This window comes from Mustela putorius, unplaced genomic scaffold (genome assembly GCF_011764305.1).
Source record: "Mustela putorius furo isolate JIRA1106 unplaced genomic scaffold, ASM1176430v1.1 tig00000695_pilon_pilon_pilon, whole genome shotgun sequence".
In the NCBI taxonomy this organism is placed as follows: Eukaryota; Metazoa; Chordata; class Mammalia; order Carnivora; family Mustelidae; genus Mustela; species Mustela putorius.
Genome location: NW_025421447.1, coordinates 7,838,750 through 7,850,376, shown reverse-complemented (window position 1 = coordinate 7,850,376; position 11,627 = coordinate 7,838,750). Strand labels below are relative to the sequence as shown.

The window sequence follows — 11,627 nt, the reverse complement described above, 5'->3', positions numbered from 1 at the left end:
GTATCTCTAGATTCTTTGTAAAAATAACCACAACATCAAGATCATGCCTAAAAAATTTACAATGATTCCTTACTATCATCAAATAGCCAATCAGTGTTCAATTTTTCCCAATTTTATAAATATAACATAAACACATACATATGTTTTTAACATATATTTATATATAAATTTTTTTTTAACAGTTCATTTGACTCAAGTTCCAAAAAGGTCCATACGTTATGATTACTGATAGGTTTCCTCTCTTGACCCTGCCCTACAGATCTTATAATCTCTCTTTCTCCTCAATTTCCTTACAATTTATTGTTGAAGAAACTGGGTCCCCGGTCCTACAAACTTGCATGAATCTTGCAGATTGCTTTCCTGGGTGATGTTTAACATTCGTGTCTGTTCTTTGTATTTCTGGTAAGCTGATAGTGAGATCCAGAAGCTCGACTGGATTTAGGTTGGTGATGTACGTATGACGTTACAGTGTATATTTTATTTGGATCGCACACTTCTACCACGAGACACAAGGTGGGTTGCTTTCCTCTTTGTGACTTCACATCCGTTGACGACGATTGCCTTGATATCTTCAGGGCTTGCAAAGAAGCGTCATTCCAGCTCTATCAATCCTTTGTCGTTTTTTCACTGCGATACTTCTATAAAGAGAAAACGTCTCCCTCCTCCTCTCTTAAGCTGCCTCCCAAGGTGCGGTTCGTACAAGGAAAGGCAAGAGGAACACTTGATTTTTTTTTTTTTTTACCTCTATTTTACCTCTGTTTTCCAAATTGTGACATTGTTTGCTTACCTAAGTCTTCACAGTTAACCAATGAATTCCCTTTTTTGGTTGTTTTCATCGCTGTGAACTCATGTATCTAAATTCGTATTTAACATGTTTCGATGCACTGACATCATTATCAGGACACCTGATGAGTTGAATTGTGCCTCCTGATTTAATTCTGAGTCCTTTTGCCTTAGCCTTAGTCTTTGATATTTTGTTTCCAAGTTCATCTTGTGTGTTCCTGCCTCTGACCTGGAAGGGGTCATTTCTCCAAGGAGCCCTGATTTCTTTAATGAGAAATGGTGTGTGCTTACTGCAGTTTGTATCCCCTGGGTGTGCTCATTGTTTCTCGGCCTTTCTGGCGGGCAGAGCCAGGAAATACAGCTGACCCTTAAACAATGCAGGGGTTGGGGGCACCCAAGTCCCTTACAGTTGAAAACCCACTTACATAACTCTTGACTCCCAAGAAAGGTAATGGAGGCTTAGCCCGAGGCAGACCGGAAGTCTTTCCAGTAACAGTCAACTACCACATACTTTGTATGTCCTACATTTCTCTGCTGTATTCTTACATAAAGTAAGCCAGAGAAAAGGACATGTGAAGAAAATCATGAAGAAGAGAAAATACATGTACTGAACTTTACTGTGTTGATCCAAAAATTGCACCTTTGAGTGGATCCACACATTTCAGACCTCCGTGGTGCTAGGGTCAGCTGTATTTTTTTTTTTTAATGACAGAATATTATCATCAATTCTTGCTAAAACTTCTGATTCAAAGTCAATATTGCAACATTTTTTCCTTAGCCTTGTCTGTCTTCTGTTGTGAACCTGCATGGATCTCCTACACGGAAATCCTGGTTTGGGATAATGTAACAGAGTTGCCCTTACATGGCAACATCAACAACATCAACACTACCACCAACAGTGTGATTATGGAGATGGTTCAGGATTACTCTCCTTCCCCCTCCTCCTCCTCCTCCTTCTGACAATTCTTTTGTCCTTGGACTATCCTCCTAAGAGTGTACACTCAAGTTTCTATTCTTTCGAATCACTTCAAATAGCTTTTCTCTATGCGGTTATGCCTTGGACAAAGACTTAGGTTAATTTCTTTTATCTACTATAGATTTTTAGTGATGACCCTTGCCCAAAACTTTCATTTGGTTATAGTTATATCAAGTATTTCCCTGGTTCCAAAGTCGTATCTACAAAACAAAGTATATTTAGAAAAGCCCAACTTCTCTCCTTGTCTCTTGACCCCAATCCCTCTCTCTCCCTCTGGGTTCTTAAATATATATAATATAAAAAATACATATTATAAATCTATAAATCTATAAAGTATTTATTACATACACATATATATGTATACAGCGTACACTGTATGATCAAAATTTTTTAAAAGTTGTCATGCCTGGGTGGCTCAGTGGGTTAAGCAACTGCCTTTGGCTCAGAGTCCCAGGATTGAGTCCCACATCAGGCTCCCAGCTCCATAGGGAGTCTGCTTCTCCCTCTGAACTCCCCCTGCCATGCTCTCTCTCTCAAAAAAATAAATAAAATCTTAAAAAAAAAAAAAGAAGCTCCTAATAGATTGGAGATATGAGCCTTTTTGTCTGCCAACACCTGCCATCCTTCTCTAGACTAGACTCTGGATTCAGTTTGCGGAACTCAACAGAATATAGGCACCATCCATGCCCCCAAAGGAGCTTGAACAATTCAACAACAACAAAAGATATAAGCAGTTTGATGAAACCGTAAGGAAAGAGAGATCTCGAAGGAGAACGGAATTCATTGTCAGGTATAATGACTCCCCGCCTGCCACAACATGGGGCTCAAACTTAGGATCTCAAGATCAAGAGTCACATGTCCTACCAACTGAGTCACCTGCCCCCCGACACCCCCCACCACCCCGCCAAGGACTATTTAAATCCTCAGGGAGTCCATTGGATTAATTCACTTCACCCCGTCACAGGTGAATGGAGCCAGTCGGGGACTCGGGAAGAAGACCGGATTCGTTATAGACAGAATAACACATTTCCGTCTTCTTACGCTTCGGATTCGTTATAGACAGAATAACACATTTCCGTCTTCTTACGCTTCTCAGTTGCAGTAGCGCTAGAAACGTCAGCCCTGCTGTCTCCCAATACCACTTCCTAGAGCTGTTGGAAGGATGATAGGAGCTGACACTGATGAGGGGCTCAGCACAGGGCCGGGCTCCTAATGAGTACCTAGCACGCGCTAGCCGTCATTATTAGGGGATCACAAAGTAGTTGCCAAGGGAGGGAGTGAAAACGGAATCAAAGGACGAAGGGCAAACCCATTGGCAGCCGTCCTCGACCTCGGCAGACATGGTAAGTGCCACGAGAGGGTCAGGCGAGCCCAGTGCCCCTTGTCCTCCTGCTGAAAGCCACGAGTATCCCCTGCCTGGACCCACATTCCCCAGCAGGAACCGCTCTGTGCCAGTCTGGCCCCCAGAGCCCTTGGCTATGTTTCTTTGACAATTATAACTGAGGAATTCAGCTTATTTTGGGCAAAATCCCTGGACGTCCAAGTTCAGATCTCCATCGGAGCCACATTTTCCAATGAGTAACCCCGTCCAATATAACTCCTGGCAAGCAACCCCATCCGTCGCTGCTGCAAGAATGTGCCGTCATGCGTGGTAAACAGTAAGACCGCTGCATAGGGCTTGACTCATCTGTCAGGGCAGGGGTATTTTGAAACCTTGACCTCACTCACAAACATGTGTCTGCACATACCTTTTGTCAGATGCAGATTTTCCGTTCCCAATTTAGCTCCTCTGAATTCTGCCCCCTGCAATGAAAGATGTAGCTATGAAGAGAGATAGAGGAACTTTTAATAGACCTTGACTCCAGGTGTGTCCAGAAGAGCTCATCTGTCTCTCGTCCAACTTCCTGTTGACTCAGGAGCTGGGACGAGGGAGACAGGGGAGCAAGAATGACAATAGCTGTCATCTACTGAGGGGTTACCTGCTTGCCAGGCACCGGGCTTACCTGCCCCTGAACCTACATTGTGACCCTGACATGCAGGAAGTTGATGCAGACCCAGAGAGGCTGAGGGACTTGTCCAAGTTCAAGTCCCTCCCGAGCTGAGGTTTGAACTCATGCTGTGTCTCCAAAGCATCTCCGTTTAACCAGTATGCTAAACGTTCCCTGGATATTACCTGCTTCTAGCACAAACCCAGCATCTGGCCCCCAGCTGGGGATCTGGAAGAAGTTTTAGGGATTTTCACAGGCTGTCAGGCACTGTAGGGAAGAGAAGATAACTGGAGGTCTCTTTGATTCACGAATAGACACTTCGGGGAGAAGAATGGGCATCCTTCTACTTGAGTCTTCCTCAGGCTTCTCGATGTAGCTCCCACTATCTTAATGCTCTTTGCCCACTTCTCCATACTTCTGTCCAAACTGAGCACCAGTGCCATTTCCCTGTGCTCTTTCCCAACCCTCCCCAACCCCCACCTAAACACATTAGCATCTCGGGAATTCTGTGACCCTTCCTGAGATGCTCTGCCCTACTTTTCTCCACATACAATAGGAGCTCTGCACACAGTAGGAGCTCTGCACACAGTAGGTGCACCACAAATTTGTTGCGGCCAACAATGCCGACGCACAGAGAACCGCGGGTGGAGAGTGGGCAAGCGACTGAGGGCGATTCCTGGCTCAGCCTGACCTGCTGTGAGCTCCCGGGCAAGGCTCTGACTTGGCACCGCATCTGTGAACCCAGGACCAGGGGCTTCCTACAGCCTCCTCCACCCGTAAAGGTCCAGATTCCTTCAACGAAAAGTCGCGTTGCTATCAGTGGGCTCACAGCCATTGATGCTCTCAATAGAAGGAAATTAGGAAATCTCCTTTTATGAGCACATCTAAGGGCAGAGCAGGAACTACCATTTCCTAATGAACCCAAAATGCTGCACAACGAACTCTGAAAACTTGATTTTAACATTGGGGGGGGGGCGGGTAGTGAGGGCGTTCGCGTGAGCTCCCCAGCGGTGTTTCTCACCCAGGAGAGTTTCCGCAAGGCTTCCTGCCCCACCATACCGTGATCCCCTGGATGGCTTCGCAGCCATCGGTGGCCAGACTTCTTTCAAGAAGAAAATGAGTTAGGGGGTCTGGAATATTCTTGCTCAGATACAAATGGGATCCCAACAGGACCTTTCAGGCAACCTGCCAGGTGCCTTGGGGATATGCAGTTAAGCAAGGAGTGTTGTTGTTGTTGATTGTCCCCTGAAGATGTTCATAATCCAGAAAAAAAAAAGTCTTGAATAACCTGAGCACTGGAAAGATTATGATCAATGTTATAAGGAAGGGACCCGGCAGGAACGTAACCTGGGTCCATGAGCCTCCCTCACATAATTAACTATGACATCGTGTGCGCACCTGTGCCTTCAAAGGGTGAGGAGAGACTGTCCACAGGTCCCGGCAGAGTCTCAAAGTGTGCGGTGATTTCCTCCTGCCAAAACTCTAACAGAATTTGTGCCTCTAGAAACAAAAAGAAAAAAAAATAATAATTACATTTGGTTGGGCGGGAGGGGGGATGGGGAGCAGAGGTGAGGCCCATTGGAGGAGGAGGCACAAGAGACAAGCTTCCAAGAATAGACAGAATTTCGGTAGGTACAGATCTGGGGAAGGCCCTGGAAAGAGAGAGAAAACATTGAGACCAAATCAGGGTGGTTGGTGGCCAAGCTGAGGGTATGTTCGAGGAATTAGGATTAATCCAGTTTGCTGAGTCATCAGGACAAGGTGGAGATGAGAATACCAGAGCAACACAGGGGATTTGGGATGACGAGATGAACCAATTATCGGCTATTGATTACGTATTTGGAGGACAGGGCCATACTCTGTGCTCTGCCTTCAGGGAGGGATGATACTGCCCTGAAGAAGCTTAAACTGCAATTTAGAGGAGAGGTGTGAGCAGGCAGGAAACAAAGTAGGTTTAAAGACAACAGGAACTCAAAGAAACTTTGGCTGGAGTGTTGCGTGAAGCTTCGGGGACGAGGGGAGTTGGCTCAGCCCGTACGCTGGGGAGAACCTGGCCCGGTGGCTGAGTAGAGAAGGGGCCTCTCCAATGGGAAACAGCACCAGCAAAGGAGAGAAAATAGCCAGAAGGAAGCAAAGCGGGTGGGGAAGACCAAAGAGAGGCCATTATGGGGAAAACCACCCTGTTGAAAGGGGAGGAGACAAGAATTTGGACAGGTAAGTTGAGACCACCTTGGGCAGGGTTGTGAGCTTCACGCTGAATAATACCTTATTTTCTCTAGGATCTCAGATCATTTCCCCTAAGATCCAACTCTCCCAGTATAAGTCATATCAACAAAAATGACTTTTGAGGGGTGCCTGGGTGGCTCAGTTGTTGGGCTTCTGCCTTTGGGTCGGGTCATGATCCCAGGGTCCTGGGATCGAGTCCCGCATCGGGCTCCTTGCTCAGCAGGGGAGCCTGCTCCCCCCTCTCTCACTCCCCCTGCTTGTGTTCTCTCTCTCGCTGTGTCTCTCTCTGTCAAATAAATAAATAAAATCTTTTTAAAGAAATGATCTGTAGATGTTAGTTATGGAGGATTTCAAATATATGCAAACGCAGAGAGACCAGTAGTACAACAGAATGAATGTTTACGCTCCCTTGCCAAGTTTGTATTTTGAAATTGTAGCCCTCCTGTGATGGGGCTAGGAAGCAGGCCTCTGGGCGATGAGTAGGTCTGAAGGGCAGAGCCCTTGGGAATGGGACTAGTGCCCTTTTTAAAAACCCCGGAGAGCTCCTTGCCCTTCCAACCATGTGACGACGCAGCCAGGAGACTGGTGTCTACAAACCAGGAAGCGGTCCTCACCAGACAGCAAATCTGCTGACTTGGACTTCCAGCCTCCAGACTGTGCGAAACGAATTTCTGTTGTTTATAAACCACCAATTCTATGGAATCCTTTTAGAGCAGCCTGACTGGACTAAGACAGATAATCACGAACCCCCTCTGCCCAGCACCCCACTCAGGAACTCATGGGCAAAATCATCTCTACCCTCTCTTCTGTCCCTTTGCCACTTTATTTATTTTCTTAAAATTTTTTTAAATTTATTTTTATCTATTTATGTATTTATTTTAAAGATTTTACTTATTTATTTGACAGAGACACACAGCAAGAGAGAGAACACAAGCAGGGGGATGGGAGGGGGGAGAAGCAGCTCCCCGCTGAGCAGGGAGCCTGATTCAGGGCTCCATCCCAGGACCCTGGGATCATGACCTGAGCCGAAGGCAGATACTTAAACTGAGTTTCTTTTTACTGACGCCACCCATGTGCCCCATAGATTTTTTTAAAAGTTCTAAAATAATCACTACACTCAATATGGGGCTTGAACTTACATCCCCAAGATCAAAAGCCCCATGCTCTTCCAACTGAGCCACCAGGTGCCTCCCCACCTTTGTCATCTTAGAGTAAGTCTCGGACACCATATTCTTCCATCTGTAAATATTCCCATGCACATCTCTAAAACAAAAGGACTCTTTATTTTTACATGACCATAATACCACCACCACACATAAAAAATTTAATAATAATTCATAATCATCCTGTATGCAATCAACATTAAAATTTCTACTCGGATCATAAATTTTATATTATGCACATATGTACATACATATGTCAAATAGAGTTTGTTTGATTGCTTGACTCAGGATCCAGAAAAGGTTTACACATTTTGCATGGTTGATATGCCTTTTAGATCTCTTTTAATCTACAGCAAAGCCTCATTTTTTTGTTGTTGAGTATTTTCTTTCTTTGCAGTTTATTTGCTGAAGAAAACCAGCTGGGTTGTCCTGTGGTGTTGCCCACAGTCTGGGTTTTGCTGACTGCATTCTTCTGGTGTGATTTAACGTGTTCTTCTGTCCCCTGTGTTTTCTGTAAATTGATGGTTGGGCCCAGAGACTTGATCAGATCCCAGTTTGAGCACTGCAAGATAGCTAGATTTTTTTTCAAGATTATTTATTTATTTGAGAGGGAGAGCAGGAGCAGGAGGGAGCAGCAGAATCCCTGCTGAGCAGGGAGCGCAATGCGGAACTCGATCCCAGGACCCCAAGATTATGACCTGAGCCAAAGGCAGACGATTAACTGACTGAGCCACCCAGGCACCCCAAATAGCTAGCTTCTATTGAGAAGACTTTCTAGTAGTCAATGCTCAGCCAAGACTTTGCAAACATTGTCTACAATCCTGTGAGTTCCATACTATCATCCTCCCCATTTTACAGGCAAAAGCTGAGGCCTTGAGAGGCTGTGTCTCTTGGCCAAGGTCACGTCGTTGTGAAGGGTAGAGTCAACTCAACTGATGGCTGAGTCCAGACAGTCTCCCACTGTGTCACACTACTCGCTGTGAAAGGCCCCATGCATCATCAAGGTGCATTGTGAACGTTTGGAGTTATCATTTACCCCTTCGTGTTTCTCTTGTTGAAATATACAGAGCAAATGCTCTTAAGTGTGTAGCTCTTAAGTCTGTAGGTCTGTCAAAGTGGGCCTTTGTGTAGCAGCTGTCTGTGTGGTCCGGGTCTGCATACTACTTCTAGTTAGCATGTTTGTCTATCTTACATTCCTCATTTACCTTTTGTAAGAACTTTAATAGCTGTAGATGGTTTTCTTTCTCTGCTGGTTGTGTATTCATCATATATCTTTTTCCCCCCAAGAGAGTGTGCAAGCAGAGTGGGAGGGAGGAGGTGAGAGAGAGAGAGAATCTTTCACAGACTCTCTGATAAGCGTGGAGCCCAACACAGGGCTCAATCTCATGACCCTGAGATCATGCCCTGAGCTGAAATCAAGAGTCGGACATGTAACCAACTGAGCCTCCCAGGTGGCTCCCTCATGTATCTTTTTTGACATACGTCTGTGGAGAGCCATGGAGGAACGCCATCAACTCCTGGGGAAAGGCTGTGTATAACTCCTTTAGAAAGGGAATGATACTGATGACGACTGTGCTTGTAATAGTAAGGAGCAGTATTTCTGTCTGCTAATTGGTGCTGAAAGCTTCACACGGGCCACATGTTGTGTTTAACCCTCCTGCAACCCTGTGAAGTGGGTGGTGGTGTTCTTGTTTTGCGTACAAGTAAATTAAGGCTCAGAGAGATTAAGGATCTTCCCTGTATCAGAGGGATATATATTTTTAAAAGATTTTATTTATTTATTTGTTGGAGAGAGAGCATAAGCAGGGGGAGCTGCAGGCAGAAGGAGAAACAGACTCCCTGCTGAGCAGGGAGCCTGATTCAGGACTCGATTCCAGGACCCTGAGATCATAACCAGAACCGAAGGCAGATGCTTCACCAACCGAGCTGCCCTTATTTTATTTTTTTAATCTATAAAAAAAGATTTATTTATTTATTATTTTAGCGAAGAAAGAGAGAGAGGGAGCGAGCATGAGTGGGAGGGGCAGAGGGAGAAGGAGAGAGAATGCCAGGCAGACTCCATGCTGGGCTCCATCTCACGACCTGAGATCAGGACCTGAGCTGAAACCAAGAATCAGACAATTAACCGACTGTGCCACTCAGGAGCCCCCAGACAGGATATGTTAAACAAAATATGCCTTTGATTAAAAAAAAAAAAAAAAACAGCTTGAGAATCTCCAGATGTGTAGGCTTGGCTGTCATCTTTCAGCAAACTCCAAGATCACCTCCCACCTTCTTTTCTGGTAAAAAGTACGTGCTGCCCATACTTTAGTCAAATGTTGTTACTTCCCACTGTTTCCTGGTACTGGTTTTCCTCACCTGTGCTTTGGTCCCTTGTTTTCTGGCTCTGGCAGCCCACCATTCCCAACTGCTACGATCCTGCCCACCTTCTCTGACTCAGCTGAAGTGTCATCTGGGAAGCTGGAAAGGATGTCCTCATCCATGGATCCGTCCTTCCATCCATCCATCCACCCATCCAACCTGTCCATCCATCCATCCTTCCATCCTTCCATCCATCCATCCATCCATCTTTCCATCCATCCGTCCATCCATCCTTCCATCCATCCATCTTTCCATCCATGGCTCCATACATGCATCCATCTGTCCATCCATCTATCCATCCACCCATCTGTCCATCTGTCCATCCATCCATCCATCCTTCCATCCATCCATCCATATATCCATCCATACATACATACATCTACCTATCCATCCATCCATCCATCTTTCCATCCATGCCTCCATACATGCATCCATGCATGCATGCATCCATCCATCACCCATCTTTCCATCCATCCATCCATCCATCCATCCATCTTTCCATCCATCACCCATCTTTCCATCCATCCATCCATCCATCTTTCCATCCATCCATCCATCCATCCATCCATCCATCTTTCCATCCATCTATCCATTTTTCCATCCATGCCTCCATACATGCATCCATCCATCCATCCATCTATCCATCCACCCATCTGTCCATCTGTCCATCCATCCATCCATCCTTACATCCATCCATCCATATATCCATCCATACATACATATATCTACCTATCCATCCATCCATCCATCCATCTATCTTTCCATCCATGCCTCCATACATGCATCCATGCATGCATCCATCCATCCTTCTGTCCAACAAGCAGTTCCTGGACATTGACTCTGTATCAAGCCCTGAGCTAGTTCCTGGGGACACCAGCTGAACACACTGGCCTTGTCTGTAAGGAGTTTACCATCTAGCACTGTGCTCTGTCTTCTATAGTTACCGCTAGCCACAGGTCACTCTTGAGCATTTTATTTTTTTAAATTTTATTTATTTATTTGAATAAGAGACAGAGAGAGCATGAGCTGGGGGAGGGGTGGGAAGGGCATGCAGATGTGCCACTGAACATGGAGCCCCATGTGGGGCCCTATCCCAGGACCCCAAGATCAGGGTGAACTGAACCGAAGTCGGACACTTAACCTACTGAGCCACCCAGACGCCACAACTCTTGAGCATTTAAAGTGTGGCAGGTCGGGAATAAAATATGCTGTAGGTCTAAAACACTCATTGGATTTTAACTCTCAGCACAAGGAAAAGAATGTATAACATCCTGGTAATGATTTTTAATTGACTACATGTGGAGATGTAATATTCTCTCCATGGTGAGTTAATACACGATTAAACTTAATTCCAGGGGCGCCTGGCTGGCTCAGTCGGTAGACCATGAGACTCTTAATTTCAGGGTCATGAGTTCAAGCCCCATGTTGGGCATGGAGCCTACTTTTAAAAAATTAATCAACTTCAGTTATTTCACATTAGTTTTGGAATACAGCTCCTAGAAAGTTTAAGCTGATGTATGTGGTATACGTGGCTGGCTCACCTTCATTTCTTGGTGGAGGGTACAGGGACAAAGGCAAAACTGCATAAGGAGTTTTAGATAGGTCTTTCCATAAAAATGTGTGTGCAGGATTCAGTGAGGGAGGGTTTTTAGTTCAGGACACAAAAGAGGAAGGAAATCAATCCATTTATGATGCATCAAGCATTGTACAAGGCACTGTGATCCACTCATGCATTGGCTTGGCATTTAAAATACCTCCCTTAATCCTGGCACCACCAATCCCCACAACCCACCACATCTTTCTAGCCTGCTGGGACCAGGTCACCAGCATCTCTCAGCCTTGGCGCAGCGGCCTCGTACCCTGGTTCAATCTACCCTGCACACTGTAACCAGAGTGATCCTTCCAAAACACAGACCCGGTCATGGGTCCTGTTACTTTTCAAATTAAAACTCTACCGTCGTCCCCTGCTGTTTTCTCTGAAAGAATTTTCCTCCTCTGTCTGTCTGGCTCACGTCATATTCAGATTATATTTTCAAAAGAAAAAATTTCTCTAGGGAGACTTTCTGGAACTTTCCCCATCCCCACCCTGCCACCATTCTGAGTTAAGTATCCCTCTTAGGAGTCCCTGGA

The 11,627-nt window shown here is 45.4% G+C and overlaps 1 non-coding gene across 1 annotated transcript; it reads left to right on the top strand.

Annotated features, from left to right (window-relative positions):
- The first annotated feature begins 10,856 nt into the window (after positions 1 to 10,856).
- Positions 10,857 to 10,929, top strand: TRNAK-CUU. Its single transcript has one exon. It is a non-coding gene; the product is annotated as a tRNA-Lys (tRNA).
- The last annotated feature ends 698 nt before the right edge of the window (positions 10,930 to 11,627 follow it).